Below are 18,568 nucleotides of genomic sequence, written 5' to 3'. Positions count from 1 at the left end.
AGCACAGGTCACTATCCACACCTCTCTTCCGGGGAGCCTGTGCAGCCCACCACTGCCAGGGTCCCTGGATCCAGGGACAACTTCCCCGGGAGAACGCACGGCGCGCCTCACGCTGGTGCAACGTCACGCCGGCCTCTGCCGCCGCAGGTCCGCCCCGCACTCCGTGCCCCTCCCTCGGAGGCTCGCCGCGCACTACGGGCCCCTCCCTCGCAGGCTCGCCGCGCACTACATGCCCCTCCCTGCCCCCCCCCCCCCCCCCCCGGCCTGAGTGAGCCAGAGCCCCCAATCAGCGGCTCCTTTAACCCTGTCCTGTCTGAGAGAAAAACAGACGCCCTCCGGCGACCTACACGCACAGGCCGGGCCAAATCCAAAACTAAGCACCTGGGAGCTGTGAGAACAAATAAGAGAAAGGGAAAGCTCTCCCAGCAGCCTCAGGTGCAGCGGATTAAAGCTCCACAATCAACTTGATGTACCCTGCATCTGTGGAATATATGAATAGACAACGAATCATCCCAAATTAAGGAGGTGGACTCCGAGAGGAAGATTTATGATTTTTTCCCCATTTACTGTTTTTGTGAGTGTGTATGTGTATGCTTCTGTGTGACATTTTGTCTGTATAGCTTTGCTTCCACCATTTGTCGTAGGGTTCTATCCGTCCGTTTTTCTTTATTTTTTTTCTCTTAAAAATTATTTTTTTATTTTAATAACTTTATTATATTTTCTTACTTTATTTTATTTCACTTTATCTTCTTTCTTTATTTCCTTCCCTCCTTCCTCCCTCCCTCCTTTCTTTCTCTCTTTCTTTCTTTCTACTTCTACTAATTCTTTCTTTCTACTTTATCTCCCTTTTATTCTGAGCCGTGTGGATGAAAGGCTCTTGGTGCTGCAGCCAGGAGTCAGTGCTGTGCCTCTGAGGTGGGAGAGCCAACTTCAGGACACTGGTCCACAAGAGACCTCCAAGCTCCACATAATATCAAACGGCGAAAATCTCCCAGAGATCTCCATCTCAACACCAGCACCCAGCTTCACTCAACGACCAGCAAGCTACAGTGCTGGACATTCTATGCCAAACAACTAGCAAGACAGGAACACAATCCCACCCATTAGCACAAAGGCAGCCTAAAATCATAATAAGGCCACAGACACCCCAAAACACACCACCAGACATGGACCTGCCCACCAGAAAGACAAGATCCAGCCTCATCCACCAGAACACAGGCACTAGTCCCCTCCACCCAGAAGCCTACAAAACCCACTGAACCAACCTTAGCCACTGGGGACAGACACCAAAAACAACGGGAACTACGAACCTGCAGCCTGCAAAAAGGAGACCCCAAACACAGTAAGATAAGCAAAATGAGAAGACAGAAAAACACACAGCAGATGAAGGAGCAAGATAAAAACCCACCAGACCTAACAAATGCAGAGGAAATAGGCAGTCTACCTGAAAAAGAATTCAGAATAATGATAGTAAAGATGATCCAGAATCTTGGAAATAGAATAGACAAAATGCAAGAAACATTTAACAAGGACCTAGAAGAACTAAAGATGAAACAAACAATGATGAACAACACAATAAATGAAATGAAAAATACTCTAGATGGGATCAATAGCAGAATAACTGAGGCAGAAGAACAGATAAGTGACCTGGAAGATAAAATAGTGGAAATAACTACTGCAGAGCAGAATAAAGAAAAAAGAATGAAAAGAACTGAAGACAGTCTCAGAGACCTCTGGGACAACATTAAATGCACCAACATTCGAATTATAGGGGTTCCAGAAGAAGAAGAGAAAAAGAAAGGGACTGAGAAAATATTTGAAGAGATTATAGTTGAAAACTTCCCTAATATGGGAAAGGAAATAGTTAATCAAGTCCAGGAAGCACAGAGAGTCCCATGCAGGATAAATCCAAGGAGAAATACGCCAAGACACATATTAATCAAACTGTCAAAAATTAAATACAAAGAAAACATATTAAAAGCAGCAAGGGAAAAACAACAAATAACACACAAGGGAATCCCCATAAGGTTAACAGCTGATCTTTCAGCAGAAACTCTGCAAGCCAGAAGGGACTGGCAGGACATATTTAAAGTGATGAAGGAGAAAAACCTGCAACCAAGATTACTCTACCCAGCAAGGATCTCATTCAGATTTGAAGGAGAAATTAAAACCTTTACAGACAAGCAAAAGCTGAGAGAGTTCAGCACCACCAAACCAGCTCTACAACAACTGCTAAAGGAACTTCTCTAGGCAAGAAACACAAGAGAAGGAAAAGACCTACAATAACAAACCCAAAACAATTTAGAAAATGGGAATAGGAACATACATATTGATAATTACCTTAAATGTAAATGGACTAAATGCTCCCACCAAAAGACACAGATTGGCTGAATGGATACAAAAACAAGACCCATATATATGCTGTCTACAAGAGACCCACTTCAGACCTAGAGACACATTCAGACTGAAAGTAAGGGGATGGAAAAAGATATTTCATGCAAATGGAAACCAAAAGAAAGCTGGAGTAGCAATTCTCATATCAGACAAAATAGACTTTAAAATGAAGACTATTAGAAGAGACAAAGAAGGACACTACATAATGATCAAGGGTTCAACCCAAGAAGAAGATATAACAATTGTAAATACTTCTGCACCCAACATAGGAGCACCTCAATACATAAGGCAAATACTAACAGCCACAAAAGGGGAAATCGACAGTAACACTTTCATAGTAGGGGACTTTAACACCCCACTTTCACCAATGGACAGATCATCCAAAATGAAAATAAATAAGGAAACACAAGCTTTAAATGATACATTAAACAAGATGGACTTAATTGATAGTTATAGGACATTCGATTCAAAAACAACAGAATACACATTTTTCTCAAGTGCTCATGGAACATTCTCCAGGATAGATCATATCTTGGGTCACAAATCAAGCCTTAGTAAATTTAAGAAAATTGAAATTGTATCAAGTATCTTTTCCGACCACAATGCTATGAGACTAGATATCAATTACAGGAAAGGATCTGTAAAAAATACAAACACATGGAGGCTAAACGATACACTACTTAATAACGAAGTGATCACTGAAGAAATCAAAGAGGAAATTAAAAAATACCTAGAAACAAATAACAATGGAGACACGACGACCCAAAATCTATGGGATGCAGCAAAAGCAGTTCTAACAGGGAAGTTTATAGCAATACAATCCTACCTTAAGAAACAGGAAACATCTCGAATAAACAACCTAACCTTGCACCTAAAGCAATTAGAAAAAGAAGAACAAAAAAACCCGCAAAGTTAGCAGAAGGAAAGAAATCATAAAGATCAGATCAGAAAGAAATGATAAAGAAATGAAGGAAATGATAGCAAAGATCAATAAAACTAAAAGCTGGTTCTTTGAGAAGATAAACAAAATTGATAAACCATTAGCCAGACTCATCAAGAAAAAAGGGAGAAGACTCAAATCAATAGAATTAGAAATGAGAAAGGAGAAGTAACAACTGACACTGTAGAAATACAAAAGATCATGAGACATTACTACAAGCAACTCTATGCCAATAAAATGGACAACCTGGAAGAAATGGACAAATTCTTAGAAATGCACAACCTGCCAAGACTGAATCAGGAGGAAACAGAAAATATGAACAGACCAATCACAAGCACTGTGAAACTGTGATTAAAAATCTTCCAACAAACAAAAGCCCAGGCCCAGATGGCTTCACAGGCGAATTCTATCAAACATTTAGAGAAGAGCTAACACCTATCCTTCTCAAACTCTTCCAGAATATAGCAGAGGGAGGAACACTCCCAAACTCATTCTACGAGGCCACAATAACCCTGATACCAAAACCAGACAAGGATGTCACAAAGAAAGAAAACTACAGGCCAATATCACTGATGAACATAGATGCAAAAATCCTCAACAAAATACTAGCAAACAGAATCCAACAGCACATTAACGGATCATACATCATGATCAAGTGGGGTTTATTCCAGGAGTGCAAGGATTCTTCAATATACACAAATCAATCAACGTGATATACCATATTAACAAATTGAAGGAGAAAAAACATATGATCATCTCAGTAGATGCAGAGAAAGCTTTCAACAAAATTCAACACCCATCTATGATAAAAACCCTGCAGAAAGTAGGCATAGAGGGAACTTTCCTCAACATAATAAAGGCCATATATGACAAACCCACAGCCAACATCGTCCTCAATGGTGAAAAACTGAAAGCATTTCCACTAAGATTAGGAACAAAACAAGGTTGCCTACTCTCACCACTCTTATTCAACATAGTTTTGGAAGTTTTAGCCACAGAATCACAGAAGAAAAGGAAATAAAAGGAATCCAAATCGGAAAAGAAGAAGTAAAGCTGTCACTGTTTGCAGATGACATGATACTATACAAAGAGAATCCTAAAGATGCTACAAGAAAACTACTAGAGCTAATCAATGAATTTGGTCAAGTAGCAGGATACAAAATTAATGCACAGAAATCTCTGGCATTCCTATATACTAATGATGAAAAATCTGAAAGTGAAATCAAGAAAACGCTCCCATTTACCATTGCAACAAAAAGAATAAAATATCTAGGAATAAACCTACCTAAGGAGACAAAAGACCTGTATGCAGAAAATTATAAGACACTGATGAAAGAAATTAAAGACGATACAAATAGATGGAGAGATATACCACGTTCTTGGATTAGAAGAATCAACATTGTGAAAATGACTCTACTACCCAAAGCAATCTACAGATTCAATGCAATCCCTATCAAACTACCACTGGCATTTTTCACAGAACTAGAATACAAAATTTCACAATTTGTATGGAAACACAAAAGGCCCCGAATAGCCAAAGCAATCTTGAGAACGAAAAACGGAGCTGGAGGAATCAGGCTCCCTGACTTCAGACTATACTACAAAGCTACAGTAATCAAGACAGTATGGTACTGGCACAAAAACAGAAAGATAGATCAATGGAACAGGATAGAAAGCCCAGAGATAAACCCACACACATATGGTCACCTTATCTTTGATAAAGGAGGCAGGAATGTACAGTGGAGAAAGGACAGCCTCTTCAATAAGTGGTGCTGGGAAAACTGGACAGGTACATGTAAAAGTATGAGATTAGATCACTCCCTAACACCATACACAAAAATAAGCTCAAAATGGATTAAAGACCTAAATGTAAGGCCAGAAACTATCAAACTCTTAGAGGAAAACATAGGCAGAACACTCTATGACATAAATCACCGCAAGATCCTTTTTGACCTACCTCCTAGAGAAATGGAAATAAAAACAAAAATAAACAAATGGGACCTAATGAAACTTCAAAGCTTTTGCACAGCAAAGGAAACCATAAACAAGACCAAAAGACAACCCTCAGAATGGGAGAAAATATTTGCAAATTAAGCAACTGACAAAGGATTAATCTCCAAAATTTATAAGCAGCTCATGCAGCTCAATGACAAAAAACCAAACAACCCAATCCAAAAATGGGCAGAAGACCTAAATAGACATTTCTCCAAAGAAGATATACAGTCTGCCAACAAACACATGAAAGAATGCTCAACACCATTAATCATTAGAGAAATGCAAATCAAAACTACAATGAGATATCATCTCACACCAGTCAGAATGGCCATCATCAAAAAATCTAGAAACAATAAATGCTGGAGAGGGTGTGGAGAAAAGGGAACCCTCTTGCACTGTTGGTGGCAATTTAAATTGATACAGCCACTGTGGAGAACAGTATGGAGGTTCCTTAAAAAGCTACAAATAGAACTACCATATTACCCAGCAATCCCACTACTGGGCATATACCCTGAGAAATCCATAATTCAAAAAGAGTCATGTACCAAAGTGTTCATTGCAGCTCTATTTAAAATAGCCCGGAGATGGAAACAACCTAAGTGTCCATCATCGGATGAATGGATAAAGAAGATGTGGCACATATATACAATGGAATATTACTCAGCCATAAAAAGAAATGAAATGAGCTATTTGTAATGAGGTGGATAGACCTAGAGTCTGTCATACAGAGTGAAGTAAGTCAGAAAGAGAAAGACAAATACCATATGCTAACACATATATATGGAATTTAAGGGGAAAAAAATGTCATGAAGAACTAGGGGTAAGACAGGAATAAAGACACAGACCTACTAGAGAATGGACTTGAGGATATGGGGAGGGGGAAGGGTAAGCTGTGACAAAGCGAGAGAGAGGCATGGACATATACGCACTACCAAACGTAAGGTAGATAGCTAGTGGGAAGCAGTGGCATAGCACAGGGAGATCAGCTCGGTGCTTTGTGACCGCCTGGAGGGGTGGGATAGGGAGGATGGGAGGGAGGGAGATACAAGAGGGAAGAGATACGGGAACATATGTATATGTATAACTGATTCACTTTGTTATAAAGCAGAAACTAACACACCATTGTAAAGCAATTATACTCCAATAAAGATGTAAAAAAAAAAAAATATCTCCAACTGCATGTTATCCCCCATAAGCACTTGGGAAACCTTTGCTTTTGAATCTGGAGGTGATAACTGCCTGGCGTCCCACTTTCCTCACAGGAAACCATGTGTTATACAGAGGAGTTTTGTTCTTTGTCCCTCATTAGTTTCCTCCGTCCCCAAGCCAGGCAGCCACTGTCCCAAAGGAAAAAGAACCCTCCTCAAGTAGCCAACAATCAGCACGCCCTCCATCTCTAGTCTCTAAGACTTATTAATGCGTGGATTTGACTTAGCCTGAGTAAGTAGTTTTTTAATACTAATTTTTTTAAAACCCTGCTATGCCAAAGAATTAAATAAACACTTGTCTAGCTTTAAATGTTTTGCAGGGGACTAAAATAACATCTTCTAGGACAGATGTTCTAGTTTTCAACCCCACTCATTCAAGGCAAGAAAATCTCTTTCCTACAAGGTTTTGATTCTGTGGCCATAGCTATAAGATGGTGTGCCATCAATTTTCCAAGTGTAGAGAAATTCTAGGGGTGCAGAGATTTTTCTTTGCAGGCTGACAAATGAAAGTGTATTTCAGTGTAGGGGGTGGTGCAAGGGAGTGATGCTCATCCCTCAGAGATGACTAGAGTCTCCGCTTCTATATTTAGACCATGTCTTGCAACTCGTGAAAATGAGTTGCTTGTTCTTTTTCCCCTAAGTCATTCTCTCTCTGCCCCCTACTCTCCCCAGGCTTTATTTATTTATTTTTAGAACTAACTGAGTCACACGTGATTCCTTCCTAAAGCTTAAGACTTATTTTTAACAACGTGCTCAAACACAAATCCTATTGTTCACATCCTTAGGGAGAGTGAGTTACTCCAGAGAAAAAAAAAGGAGAGATTTCATATACATTTTTTATGCAGTGAATAATTTATATGAAAAGAAATTGTACAGAAAATGTGAAAAATCTTTGAATAATCCAGAGATTACTGTACTGGGGCCAGAAGAGAAACGACTGAAATCCATAAAGCTTTGGAGGGAGCTAAGAGGGGGAGTTTTCATTCAAAGTTTTTCAGTGGTGTCCTTACGTTGTTTTGAACGCTGAGGTTCTATTGTTCCAGGGGGGGCTCATTCCACACCACCTGGCTCACTTTCTCTTTCCCACAGTTAACAAGTGTTGTTTGGACTCTAGGAAGTTTTGATAGAGACTCAGCTAAGGTAAATCACCGAGATCATTGATTTTGTCTAGATGAGTGGAAAAAAAAGTCAACAGTGGAGCAGAAAGAGAGAGAAAGAGAAGCAGTAAGCTATGATGACAAAATATCATATTGGATCAGATAAACCTCCCGCTCTTAGTCCCTTAATTTTAATCACATCTTTTCTTCTTGGGTATCAACAATATTGCTGCCCAAACCCTATGGCTGTGGAGACATAAACATTTAAATCTACCAGGGACAGATGGTAACATAAATCTCCACTGTTGCTTCCTTAGAGGATTCCCAGCGCTGTTGCCCTCTGCGGTAAATGGTACATCAGAGGTGACTATTTCCCACAAGGGCTCCTTTTGGATTCACCTGCAGGAAATAAAGATGCTTCATTGCTTTAGGGGGAATTTTGTCGGCTGCGATTGTGGGAATTACAACAGCAACAGAATGCTGAGGCTGGAATGAAATTTACCAATTAGCAACTCTACATCTTCCTTTCTGCTCAGCCTCCCAGGGCAATAGATGTGGTTGTTACATCTGGCCACCTCTATCCAAAAGGTTTGGCTGTGATCATACAGAGTGGCCAGGCTAACAGACAGCCTTAATTATAGCAAGGGAAAGCCCGATGGTCAGCCCTGTTTTTGATCAGAGAATCTCAAAAATCGTATTTGAATTTATGATCCTGCACTTAACCAGAATATGGCCTTTTGCTGAATTGTCTTAATTTTTTTAATGTCCCATTTTTCTGTTCTGTGACAACTTTTGGTTGCTTGAGCTTCACTAAATACTTTATAACATTAACACTTTTTTAGATATAGCTAGGATTTAGTCTGTTCTATGTAAAAACATTTTTTGTGGTTGATTTTAAAAATCCAAATCTGCATATCTTCTGTAATTATTAATAGCTTTTACTGCATTTGATGTGCCAGGAAGAGTTACAGAGCTATGTCAGTACTCTGAATGGGCTTCATGATATTTCCTGGTGCCCGGGATGTTGACAGCTGTTTTGAGTGCCAGTGGGGGAGCAAAAGTGACCCATGTCTGTCTCAGGAGATAGAACAGAGGAAACATGAGGCAGTCAATTCAAAAATCATACTGCAAACATTAAAAGCCAGAGCAGAGATTCCTGACACTATTCAAGGAGGCATGTGGGAGTGAGAAAAAGATCTAGATTCAGAAGAGATGAAGTTCCATAATCTTTGATTAAAACCTCTTCCTCCGGGACTTCCCTGGTTGCGCAGTGGTTAAGAATCCACCTGCCAATGCAGGGGACATGGGCTCTAGCCCTGATCCGGGAAGATCCCACATGTCGCGGAGCAACTAAGCCCGTGTGCCACAACTACTGAGACTGCGCTCTAGAGCCCGTGCTCCGCAACAAGAGAAGCCACCGCAGTGAGAAGCCCGCGCACCACAATGAAGAGTGGCTCCCGCTCACCACAACTAGAGAAAGCCCGCGAGCAGCAACGAAGACCCAACGCAGTCAAAAATAAATAAATTAATTAAATTTAAAAAAAAAAAAAAAAACCTCTTCCTCCATGAACATAAATGTTAAAACAAGCAACCTCTAACTGCCAAGAACCCCAACTGAATTTAAACATACCCAAAGAGGGATTTTAAGGAGAGGAGCTAGCACAAAGAGCCCTCTGGCACGCAGAATCCTTTGTGTAGAAAGATAGTGGAGGCTTTCTAGAGATTTAAACCAATTGAATCAGAACACCTGTGTCTCACAGACTACCTAGAGCAATTGATAATTCTCAGGGTTTACTCAGCTCTAAACTTCACTGGACTTGACCATCTGTATTTCTGCTTCCTCTTTGAGCCTCAGGCTCTCAATATTTCCACCCAAAGAGCTTTTTTTTTTTTTTTTTTTTGCCGTACGCGGGCCTCTCACTGTTGTGGCCTCTCCCGTTGCGGAGCACAGGCTCCGGACGCGCAGGCTCAGCAGCCATGGCTCACGGGCCCAGCCGCTCCGCGGCATGTGGGTTCTTCCCAGTCCGGGGCACGAACCCGTGTCCCCTGCATCGGCAGGAGGACTCTCAACCACTGCGCCACCAGGGAAGCCCCACCCAAAGAGCTTTAAGTGCGCTTCCTTCCTCCCATTCATCCCCCTCCAAACACTCCACTATGCTGTAGCCAAGGGAATCGTCTGGAGCCCTCTTCTGGCGCACACCCTCCACTGGTTTCTCCTGCGTTCTGTGTCCAGTTCATGCCAGGCATCAGGGCCCTTCCTAATGGCATCCACTTGCCCTCATCTTGCTCCCCAGCCTGGTATGCTTTGCTCCCATGGGTCTCAACCACTATCCTCCTGTTCTTGGTCTCTCTCACATCTGGGCCTTTGTTGTGTATTCTCAGGGCATTTTACTAGAGCATAATAAATACGCCCATTTTATTATAACTGTCCTCCCTGCACGACTCCATGCTCTGCTTCCTCTTTGCATGAGACCTGGCGCATGGTGAGCCCATGAGGAAGATGGGTTGAGTGAGGGGGTGGGTCAGTACCCATGCTGTGCCCCTCCTTCCACCTAAAATGCCAATTCATCCCTGGCCATCCTGCAAGGCTGGCCCCAGGAAGCCACCCCTGACCCCTCCCCTGCTTTGCTTCCCCAGTGCCTTATATATAACCTTTCCTTTATTTTATTTCACTTACTTATATTAGGTTATAAGTACTTATGCTACTTATACGTTTGCTATTTCTGTAGGTCAAAAGGACCAAATATCAGCAATTTCATATGGTCCAACCTAACAGAAAAGCAGGAGCCCATGGTGGGTATATGTCAGACAGACCAAGGTTGAAGACTGGCTCTGTCACTTCGCTTGCTGTGTGTCCTAGTCAAGCTCCTCGGCTTCTCCACGTCTCAGTTTCCTCATGTGTAAAATGGAAATAATCATAGCAAGTACATCCTAATGGTGTTATGAGGATTAAATGAGGCACTGCATTCTAACATGCAGAACTTAGGGCTTGGCTCCTATGATAAACATTAGCTACGCTTAGTCAGTAGTTAAATATTTACTAAGGTCCACTATGTTCCAGGGATAGTGCCAGTTGCTGGAGGTACAAAGATGGATAAGATAAAATGAGGCTTGCCTTTGCGGAGCTCATAGCCACTAAAAGTGCAAAAACGAGTCTGATCAATGCTACAGATGAGGAAGTACTAGTGCTAAAGGCATCTGTTTCTCAACTCTCATGCTAGGGTGGAATCAACTTTTTACAGCTCTAGTTTCCCAAGTAAACCATGAGAGGCTTTAACTATCTTTTTTCCTGGTAAGAGGTAGATACCCATAGTTCAGAAACTAGCATATGGTGGATACTCAAGAAATGTGTGTTGAGTGAATCAATGAAGGAGTCAACTAATAAATGAATAAATGAACTGTAGCTCCAGGTCTAAGCACATATGAAACAGAAACCTCTCAAGTCAGCATTCACAGCCAAAGCAGCCAGGAGTTCTTCCTTAGAACACTGAAGCTGTCCATAACCCACGATCTGGCTGAGTGACCCCTTTCTGCCATTTCCATCAAAAGTAGACTCTGGCCCATAAACCTCTGCTTTACTACAGGAACAGCCAAAAGGGGCCACTCAGCCAGATCCTGGGTTATTTATTTTTTAACTATCTTTCCACATGTTTGTGGCATACACAAAAATGTGTTCTTGAACATTGCTATTTACATAAAATATAATCATGTAAGCAAACAAAGAAAATGAGAGATGGCTTTTCCCAGCTCACAATTCATTCACTCATTCATTTCATTCATCCCACAAGCATCCTATGTGCAGGGCACTGTGTACATAGCAAATGTTTGGGGGAGAAACAACCAGCCCCCAGCCACACCGTTTAATGGCCCTCTGCCTCAGGCTTGTTTCTCTTATCTTCAAACTTACTTCATTGTGCACATTTGTTCATAAATTTAAATAATTTATTTATTTAAGAAACATTTGTCAAGAGCCAGCTCTACACCAGGCTCTGTGATGGGCCCTGAGGACTCTGTGATGAGCCCACCCTGCCTCAGCCTCTGCTTCCCTTAAACTTGGAGTCTAACACAGAGAAGCGCAGACAGTATCAAACAGTCACATAAATACATAATCAAACTGCAATTACTGCAGGAAAGGAACAAAAGGAGGTACACAAGAAAATATGGCAGGGGGCCTGACCTGGGGAATCAGGAAAACTTCCTTGAAGGAGTGACTTTTGAATTGAGCTCTGAACTTTGAGAGGAGGAGATAGGAGCCGGGGAACTGAGGAAGCCGGTGTGGGAGTACAGGGGATGCGGAGCCCACAGAGATGAAGGGGGGCAGTTGCACAGGGCCGGGGAAACTCACGACACATAACGAAGTTTTAAAATCCTTAAGGAGGATTGTGATCAGCTCAGGTTGATGCTTTTCACTCTGATTACCGTCAACTAGATTGTGGGTTCTTTGAGTTACGAGGCTGCATCATACTCCTTTTTACATCTCTGATCGCATCCAGCAGAGGGCTTTGAATGCAATAATCTGGTGCTCAATTAATGGTGATTGAACACGTGAAAAGGATGCCAGTGACATAACCTTGCACTGGGAGGTTAACGAGATCTAGTTAATGGATACTTTTATCCCCAAACCAAGAGACGCTCCTAGAATCCCCAGTGCTTTCCCCTCGGCCGTGCAGGTGAAAGAGAAGGGGTGGGACACTCTGTTTTGAACTTAAATGTTTCCGTTTATACTATTTCTCTATGAGAGAAAGAGTTCTTAGCGATCCCCTTGCTCAGATTCGCATCATGAGAATTACTAGTTGGCCACAGTCTCAGCTGCAAAATTCACTGATCATCATTCTGACGATTGGAGCAAGTAGGGATTTGAAGTGGATTGTCTCTCCCTAGTTCTAGCTCTTCTCTTTCACTCTATCTGATCAGCAATATGGGGTTCCATATTCCCTGACTTGGCTCTTTAATATTCTGAAGGCTTTTGCCACCCACAGGCCCACCCACGGATTACGAGTGTCCTTTTGGGACTGTGACTTCTGTGGGATTGACTTCTCTTAGATTTGGGAACTGATGCTCAGCTATGGTGAATGCTCTCATCCTCTGCTAGAGAAAATGTTGCCTTTGTGGTCATTAACGATACACTTGCCACCTCCAACTTCAGATACTAAGGGAAAGGCGTTTTGCAATAGGGACAAGAGATGGAGATAAATTTCAGATGCCCTTTTCACACAAAGATGATTTTCTCAAAATGGAACGAGATTTCAAGGATCTTTGTCCCCTTCAGAGAGGCTTTTCCAGTGCATGGATACTATGGGAATATGATTATACAAATGCAGCAGGAAAACGTACTCCTGATCACTATATAAATCACTTGATGCTAGCAGTGATCTCATTTTTAAAGCCATTAGTAATCACGAATGATGGCTAAATTAGGAACATAGTCTTAAAGAGCTTCCATATTGATTGGCTGTTTTCATCCCTTCTTCTCCCTCGTGCTATTCTGTGATATCGCCTCAGCCTCAGAGATTCAGAGCAACAATCTGCTGAACACATGAATACTAAAGAATTGGTTTCCTTAGTAACAATAATCATGAAGCAGCTCTCAGAACTTCCTGCTTTTCTGTCTGTCTGTTTTCTGTTGGTCACATAGAAAAAGATGGCCAAACCGAGCCTGCCCAGAAAAGATGCACATATATATCATGACCCCTAAGTGGAAGGGAGGCTTGTCTCTGCTGAGATCACATTCCTTTTCTCAACCGGCTGCCTTATTCTGTGTGGTTAGGGCTAAACCAGAGCACCTGCAAAGGTCCATGACCACCTCAGAACTCTTTTCCTTTCGAGTCAAAATCTGGAACCACAAAACCATAATGCAGGACACATCACCAAAATGGTTCCTTCTCTGTGGGAAACATGGAACTTCCCTAAAAAGAAGACCTTCTTTCTTTCCACAATATTTCTAATAACAAAAAGAAAATGGGGACTTCCCTGGTGGTCTAGTGGTTAAGACTCCAAGCCTCCAATGCAGGGGGCCCGGGTTCGATCCCTGGTCAGGGAACTAGACCCCGCATGAAACAACTAAAAGAGCTCTCATGCCGCAATGAAGATCTCACACGTGGCAATGAAGACCCTGCGTGCCGCAACTAAGACCCAGCACAGCCAAATAAATAAATATATTAAAAAAAAAACTATAGCTAAAATCTTATTTACAAAAAACAAAAAAGAAAAGAAAGAAAGAAAATGGTCATCAAGTAGAGAAAGCTTTGCTGATTTTCCAGGATATCTTTTTTTCCGTGTCTGTTGTGAGAAATTGCCCTGCTTCCTGCCCCTCGTCCTAACTCTAGCCAGGATGAATTCAAGCAACCGCCCTCCATAGGAGCAGAAAGGATGTGCGTCAGGAAGCCTTGGGCCCGCCGTCCTGCCCCCGGGTCCTGAGCCCGTTACCCAGACGTTTTTGATGGATTCTGCCATTTCACTTCCTGGATGCATACCGGGGTGCCTGACCCTTTGTGGCTCCACCTCCTGGCCTGGATTCCCAGCTGTGGCTACAGAGGCATCGCTCTGCCTGGCAAAGCATATACTGGCTCCTTCTTGCCTCAGTTGGCTCCTTAGGGCTTCTTGATGGGCAAATACAAACAAAGCACCGCTTGGCACTAGGCACGATGTCAAACACTGTGGGTCTGGGAATGACTGTGAAGTGACAGTCCCTACCCTTATGAGGTTCACGGTCTGAAACAATAATTTGGGTGCAGGACAATAATTATAGTACACTGCAATAGGAGCTACACCCAGGGTAATGAGGACCCCGTAAAAGAAGGGTCTAATACAGCCTGTGAAACCAGAGGCAGAACAGGAAAAAGTTCCTGGAGAAGGTTAAGCCTAACTGTCTTAAAAGTTTAAAAAAAGATAGTAGGAATAATGTAAAGTATGTTGAACGCTTACTATGGACTAGGAACTTGACATGTGATATACATTCATTATTTAATTTAATTCCCACAGCAGTGTCCTATGAAGCAGATTCCATTATCATCCCCACTTTACAAACTGAGGCTCATGGGTCAAAATTTCTCACACCTGGTCACAGAGCTAGGAAGCAGCAGAGCCCACAGTCAGACCCAGAGCCGTGTGACAGTAAAATCCAGGATCTTAAGCACAGGCCGAGTGGAAGGAGGGAATCCCAAGTGCTCTAGTGTGACAGGCACACAAGCGGTTGCTTTGCCAGAACATGAGTGTGGGGTGAAGCGTGGTCAGAAGCAGGATGGCCAGCTCATGGAGGCCCTTGCTGATGAGCTTGGCCTTGGTCTGCAAGGTGAGGGCAAGATGCTTAAGGGTTGTAAGTAATGCTGGGAAATGGTCTGATATGCATTTGGGGAAGACTTCTGGTAACAGTGAGGAGGGTGGATTTAAGGAGCTAGAACTGGTGGCCGAGATCAGGTAACAGCCCCTCACAGTGAGTAGTCCTGGTAAGAAGTGATGTTGGCCTGAATTTGGGCATTGACGATAGGGATGGAAAAGAAGGGACCTCCCACTGCTTTTCCCACAAAGCTCCATCTGCTGGATGCCTACTTCTGACATCGCACCTATAGCTCAGGCTCTAGGGCTGCTTGTGACCTGGTATCTTCACATCTGTCTGCAGTTACCTTACCCTCCCCAACCCTACACTGCATCTCATGTTGTTTTCAACTCCCAGAGCCTAGTACCGGGATGGGTACCTAGCAAAGGAATGTTGACGGGAGGAATGAATGAACTGGAACAGTTTCCAGTTTCCTGTTTAATAAAACTCATGGTCCTGACCATTGCAGTCTTGTTGCTATCTTTATTCAAAGGTGATACAAAAGCTGGATGGATGTTCTGATTAAGCATGAAGTGTGAGTGATCCGGTTGTCACAGTGCAGATGCTCCTTGATTAATATATAGTATCATTTCCTCTGTCTTGGATTTGACTCTGGAAAAAAAGATGTCAAACAGTGTGTGTACCTCAGACCCCTTAGCAAGAAGAGAAAGAAGTGGAACTCAGTGCAAATTCCTATTTACCTAGATATAGAGGCAGGGATGAGCCCTCTCTTCACATTTTTCCCAATTAAAAGTTGGGCCAAGTCTGGTGGAATGGTGACAAGTTGAACTGGGTGCGCATGCACGTGTGCGCACACACACACACACACAGATGGCTGAGACATTCCAATGAGTTGAGGACCTACTGTGCAGCATTTTGAAGGCAACACAATTCATAGCTAAAAATTTGAATAGCTTCTCCCATCTGACAGTCTTAATTTGTCCTTGTCCTAGAAGGAGTAAAAAACTGAAAAAGAAAACAACCTGTACATGGATGTTTATAGCAACTTAAATCATAAATGCCAAAACTTGGAAGCAACCAAGATGCCCTCCAGTAGGTGAATGGATAAATACACTGTAGTACATCCAGACAACAGAACAGTATTCAGTGTTAAAAAGAAAGGAGTTACCAAGGGATGAAAAGACATGGAGGAGACTCAAACGTATATTACTAAGTAAAAGAAGCCAATCTGAAACGGCTAATTACTGTATGACTTCAGCTATCTAACATTCAGAAAAGGCAAAACTGTGGAGACAGTAAGAAAAGAAAAAATCAGTGGTTGTGGAGTCAGGGAGTGAACAGGCAGAACACGGAGGGCTTTTAGGGCAGTAAAAATAGTCTGTATGATATCATCACGGTGCATATATGTCATTATACATTTGTCCAACCCATAGAGTGAACTGTAATGTAAACTGTGGACTCAGGGTAATTGTGATGTATCCATGTAGCTTCACCCTTATTAAAAACTGTACCAACTGGTGAGTGATGTTGATAATGGGGGAGGCTACGCTTGTGTGGTGTAGGAGCTAGATGGGAAGTCTCTGAACTTCCCTCTCAATTTTTTAATGAATCTAAACTGCTCTAAAGAAGTACATCACAATTTAAAAACACAAAATCAGAACAAACAACGGTAGCGTGAACTTGATGACATCAGCTGCAATGGAGGGAAATGCACATAATATTCTCTGGCCCAGCATTCAAACAAATAACTCAAGGCTTTCTACTTTTTGTACATGTTCCCAAAAAAAGAATCTTGAGAACCTATGTACATCCCATGCACATTTTTAGATAGCTTCACAAGATCAAGCCTGAGATGGACAAAGGATTCAGGTACCCAACTTGTGTGGGACCCTATCCTCTTTTGTATGACAAGATGTACTGCTGTTAAAGAATGAAAATCTACAAATAAATGCAAAGGGGGGAATTAATGTAATTCTCCTATTCTGTGGTAAAGTAGAATCCTATGGCCTCTGACTCACTAGCCGGAGGCAACAAATCAGCAACAACAACTCAAAGAGACATAGGAAAATACAACTAGTTCTTCAAAAACCATAAAATAGCAATTATCATATTTTAGCATATGGTTTTACACTGAATTATTTCACAGTTATAATTAGGTTGCTAATGCAGTGCAGAATTAGACGATACACTAGTTTGGTATATATTTTATCTAATCTGATGGAAATGTAACATTTAGAGGGCTTGATTCTTTTTTTCACAAGCAATTAAAAAGGACTTTAATATCACATTTTAAAAAATTGTGTTGGCCTTTATGATGTGATGTGTATGTGTATGTGTGTGTATGTGTGTGTGTGGTGAATGTGACAGAGGGAGAGAGAGACAGAGAGAGAGAGGAATTCCATCCCAACTACAGGCACAAGCCATGCCCTTTAGTCTCTGATTTATTTCCATCATGTAAGATTCTTTTCTTGCTTGCTTGCTTATTTTTTTAATCTGTTTTTCTTTTTTGCCTTTGGTAAATTAAAACTGAATTTTCTTCTCCAGGACAATTCTCTGTTCCAGTCATAGTAAATACCAATTTCATTTCCATCCCATTATTTTTCTAATTAAGCATTTGTCATGCAAAAGGAGATCTGAGGTGCCTGTGCTTTCCATTATGCAAAATATTCAGTTATGGTAATAGCTTTGGGATGGCACCTTGAAGGTGTTACGGAAAAAAATCAGAGAAGAAAAATAATAAAATAAAATATATTTTACCTCGGACTTTTGCCAGTTTATTTTCTCCCTGATTTGCCACAGTTGTGGGTATTGACAATGTCCCATCGGTTGTGAAGGATGGACACATAATTCACATCCTTTAATAAGGAGAATTCTATTAAATCTTTATCTAAACATTTTAGAGGTTAAAAATGTAACCCTGCATCTCATTTTTTTTTCTCTTCTGTTCACACTTAGCAAAACCTACAACTTCTATACTTGATGAAACGTGCTTCTGACTCAAATTGTTTCAGAACAAAGTACGAATATGCCAGAAGGACAACCTGATATTTCTTGGAAATTCTTTCTTCCTTCTTATGACAAATCCCAAGGGGCTAGGCTCTGTCAAAGGATAATTTATTTTCTAAACCCTTTGAATACAAAGCTTTTCCATTTTCTGTGGCAAGATATTTTTCCCAAACATTAACCATCACATCTTATAGCTATATTTATAGCCATACATACACTATATATCCATATGCATATATTCTGTATATGTATATCTATATGTATATTTTAATCTATTGATTTATAAACTCTAAGACTTCATTTTTCAATCATTTCCACCATTTACACAGAATAAGCTGTGAAATTGGATTTTTTAGAAGTGGGACCCATTTCCTCTCAATTTCTCAAAAAATGTAGACTGAGAACTTTCCGGTTTTGGAAGGAACCCTGGTGTATTTTCTGAAACACACTGTGCATGGTGTGTGTGTGTGTGCACTGCCTGAGTAGATAGTGCTGTTAGTTGAACTCACTGTGATTCTGCGTGTTCAGTATTTTCCAAGATGCTGTTGCGGTACCCCCTCCCAGATCCTGTTTACTGGGGTCCCTTGCTGCTCTGAGTGCTGGCTGCTGAAGGCTCACAGGTGCCCCCATTTCTGGGAAGGTTGTCCTGGGC

The 18,568-nt window shown here is 41.7% G+C and overlaps 1 long non-coding RNA gene and 1 other non-coding gene across 2 annotated transcripts in view; one reads left to right on the top strand and one right to left on the bottom strand.

Annotated features, from left to right (window-relative positions):
* LOC137229082 (uncharacterized) overlaps positions 1-18,568 on the bottom strand; it is a 566,856-nt gene that overhangs the window by 73,429 nt on the left and 474,859 nt on the right. The window lies entirely within an intron of this gene.
* On the top strand, positions 13,602-13,674 carry TRNAW-CCA (transfer RNA tryptophan (anticodon CCA)). Its single transcript has one exon. It is a non-coding gene; the product is annotated as a tRNA-Trp (tRNA).

The sequence above is a fragment of the Pseudorca crassidens genome, chromosome 8 (genome assembly GCF_039906515.1).
Source record: "Pseudorca crassidens isolate mPseCra1 chromosome 8, mPseCra1.hap1, whole genome shotgun sequence".
NCBI classification, from domain to species: Eukaryota; Metazoa; Chordata; class Mammalia; order Artiodactyla; family Delphinidae; genus Pseudorca; species Pseudorca crassidens.
The sequence above is the reverse complement of the archived record's forward strand: the minus strand, read 5'-3'. Positions and strand labels throughout refer to the sequence as shown.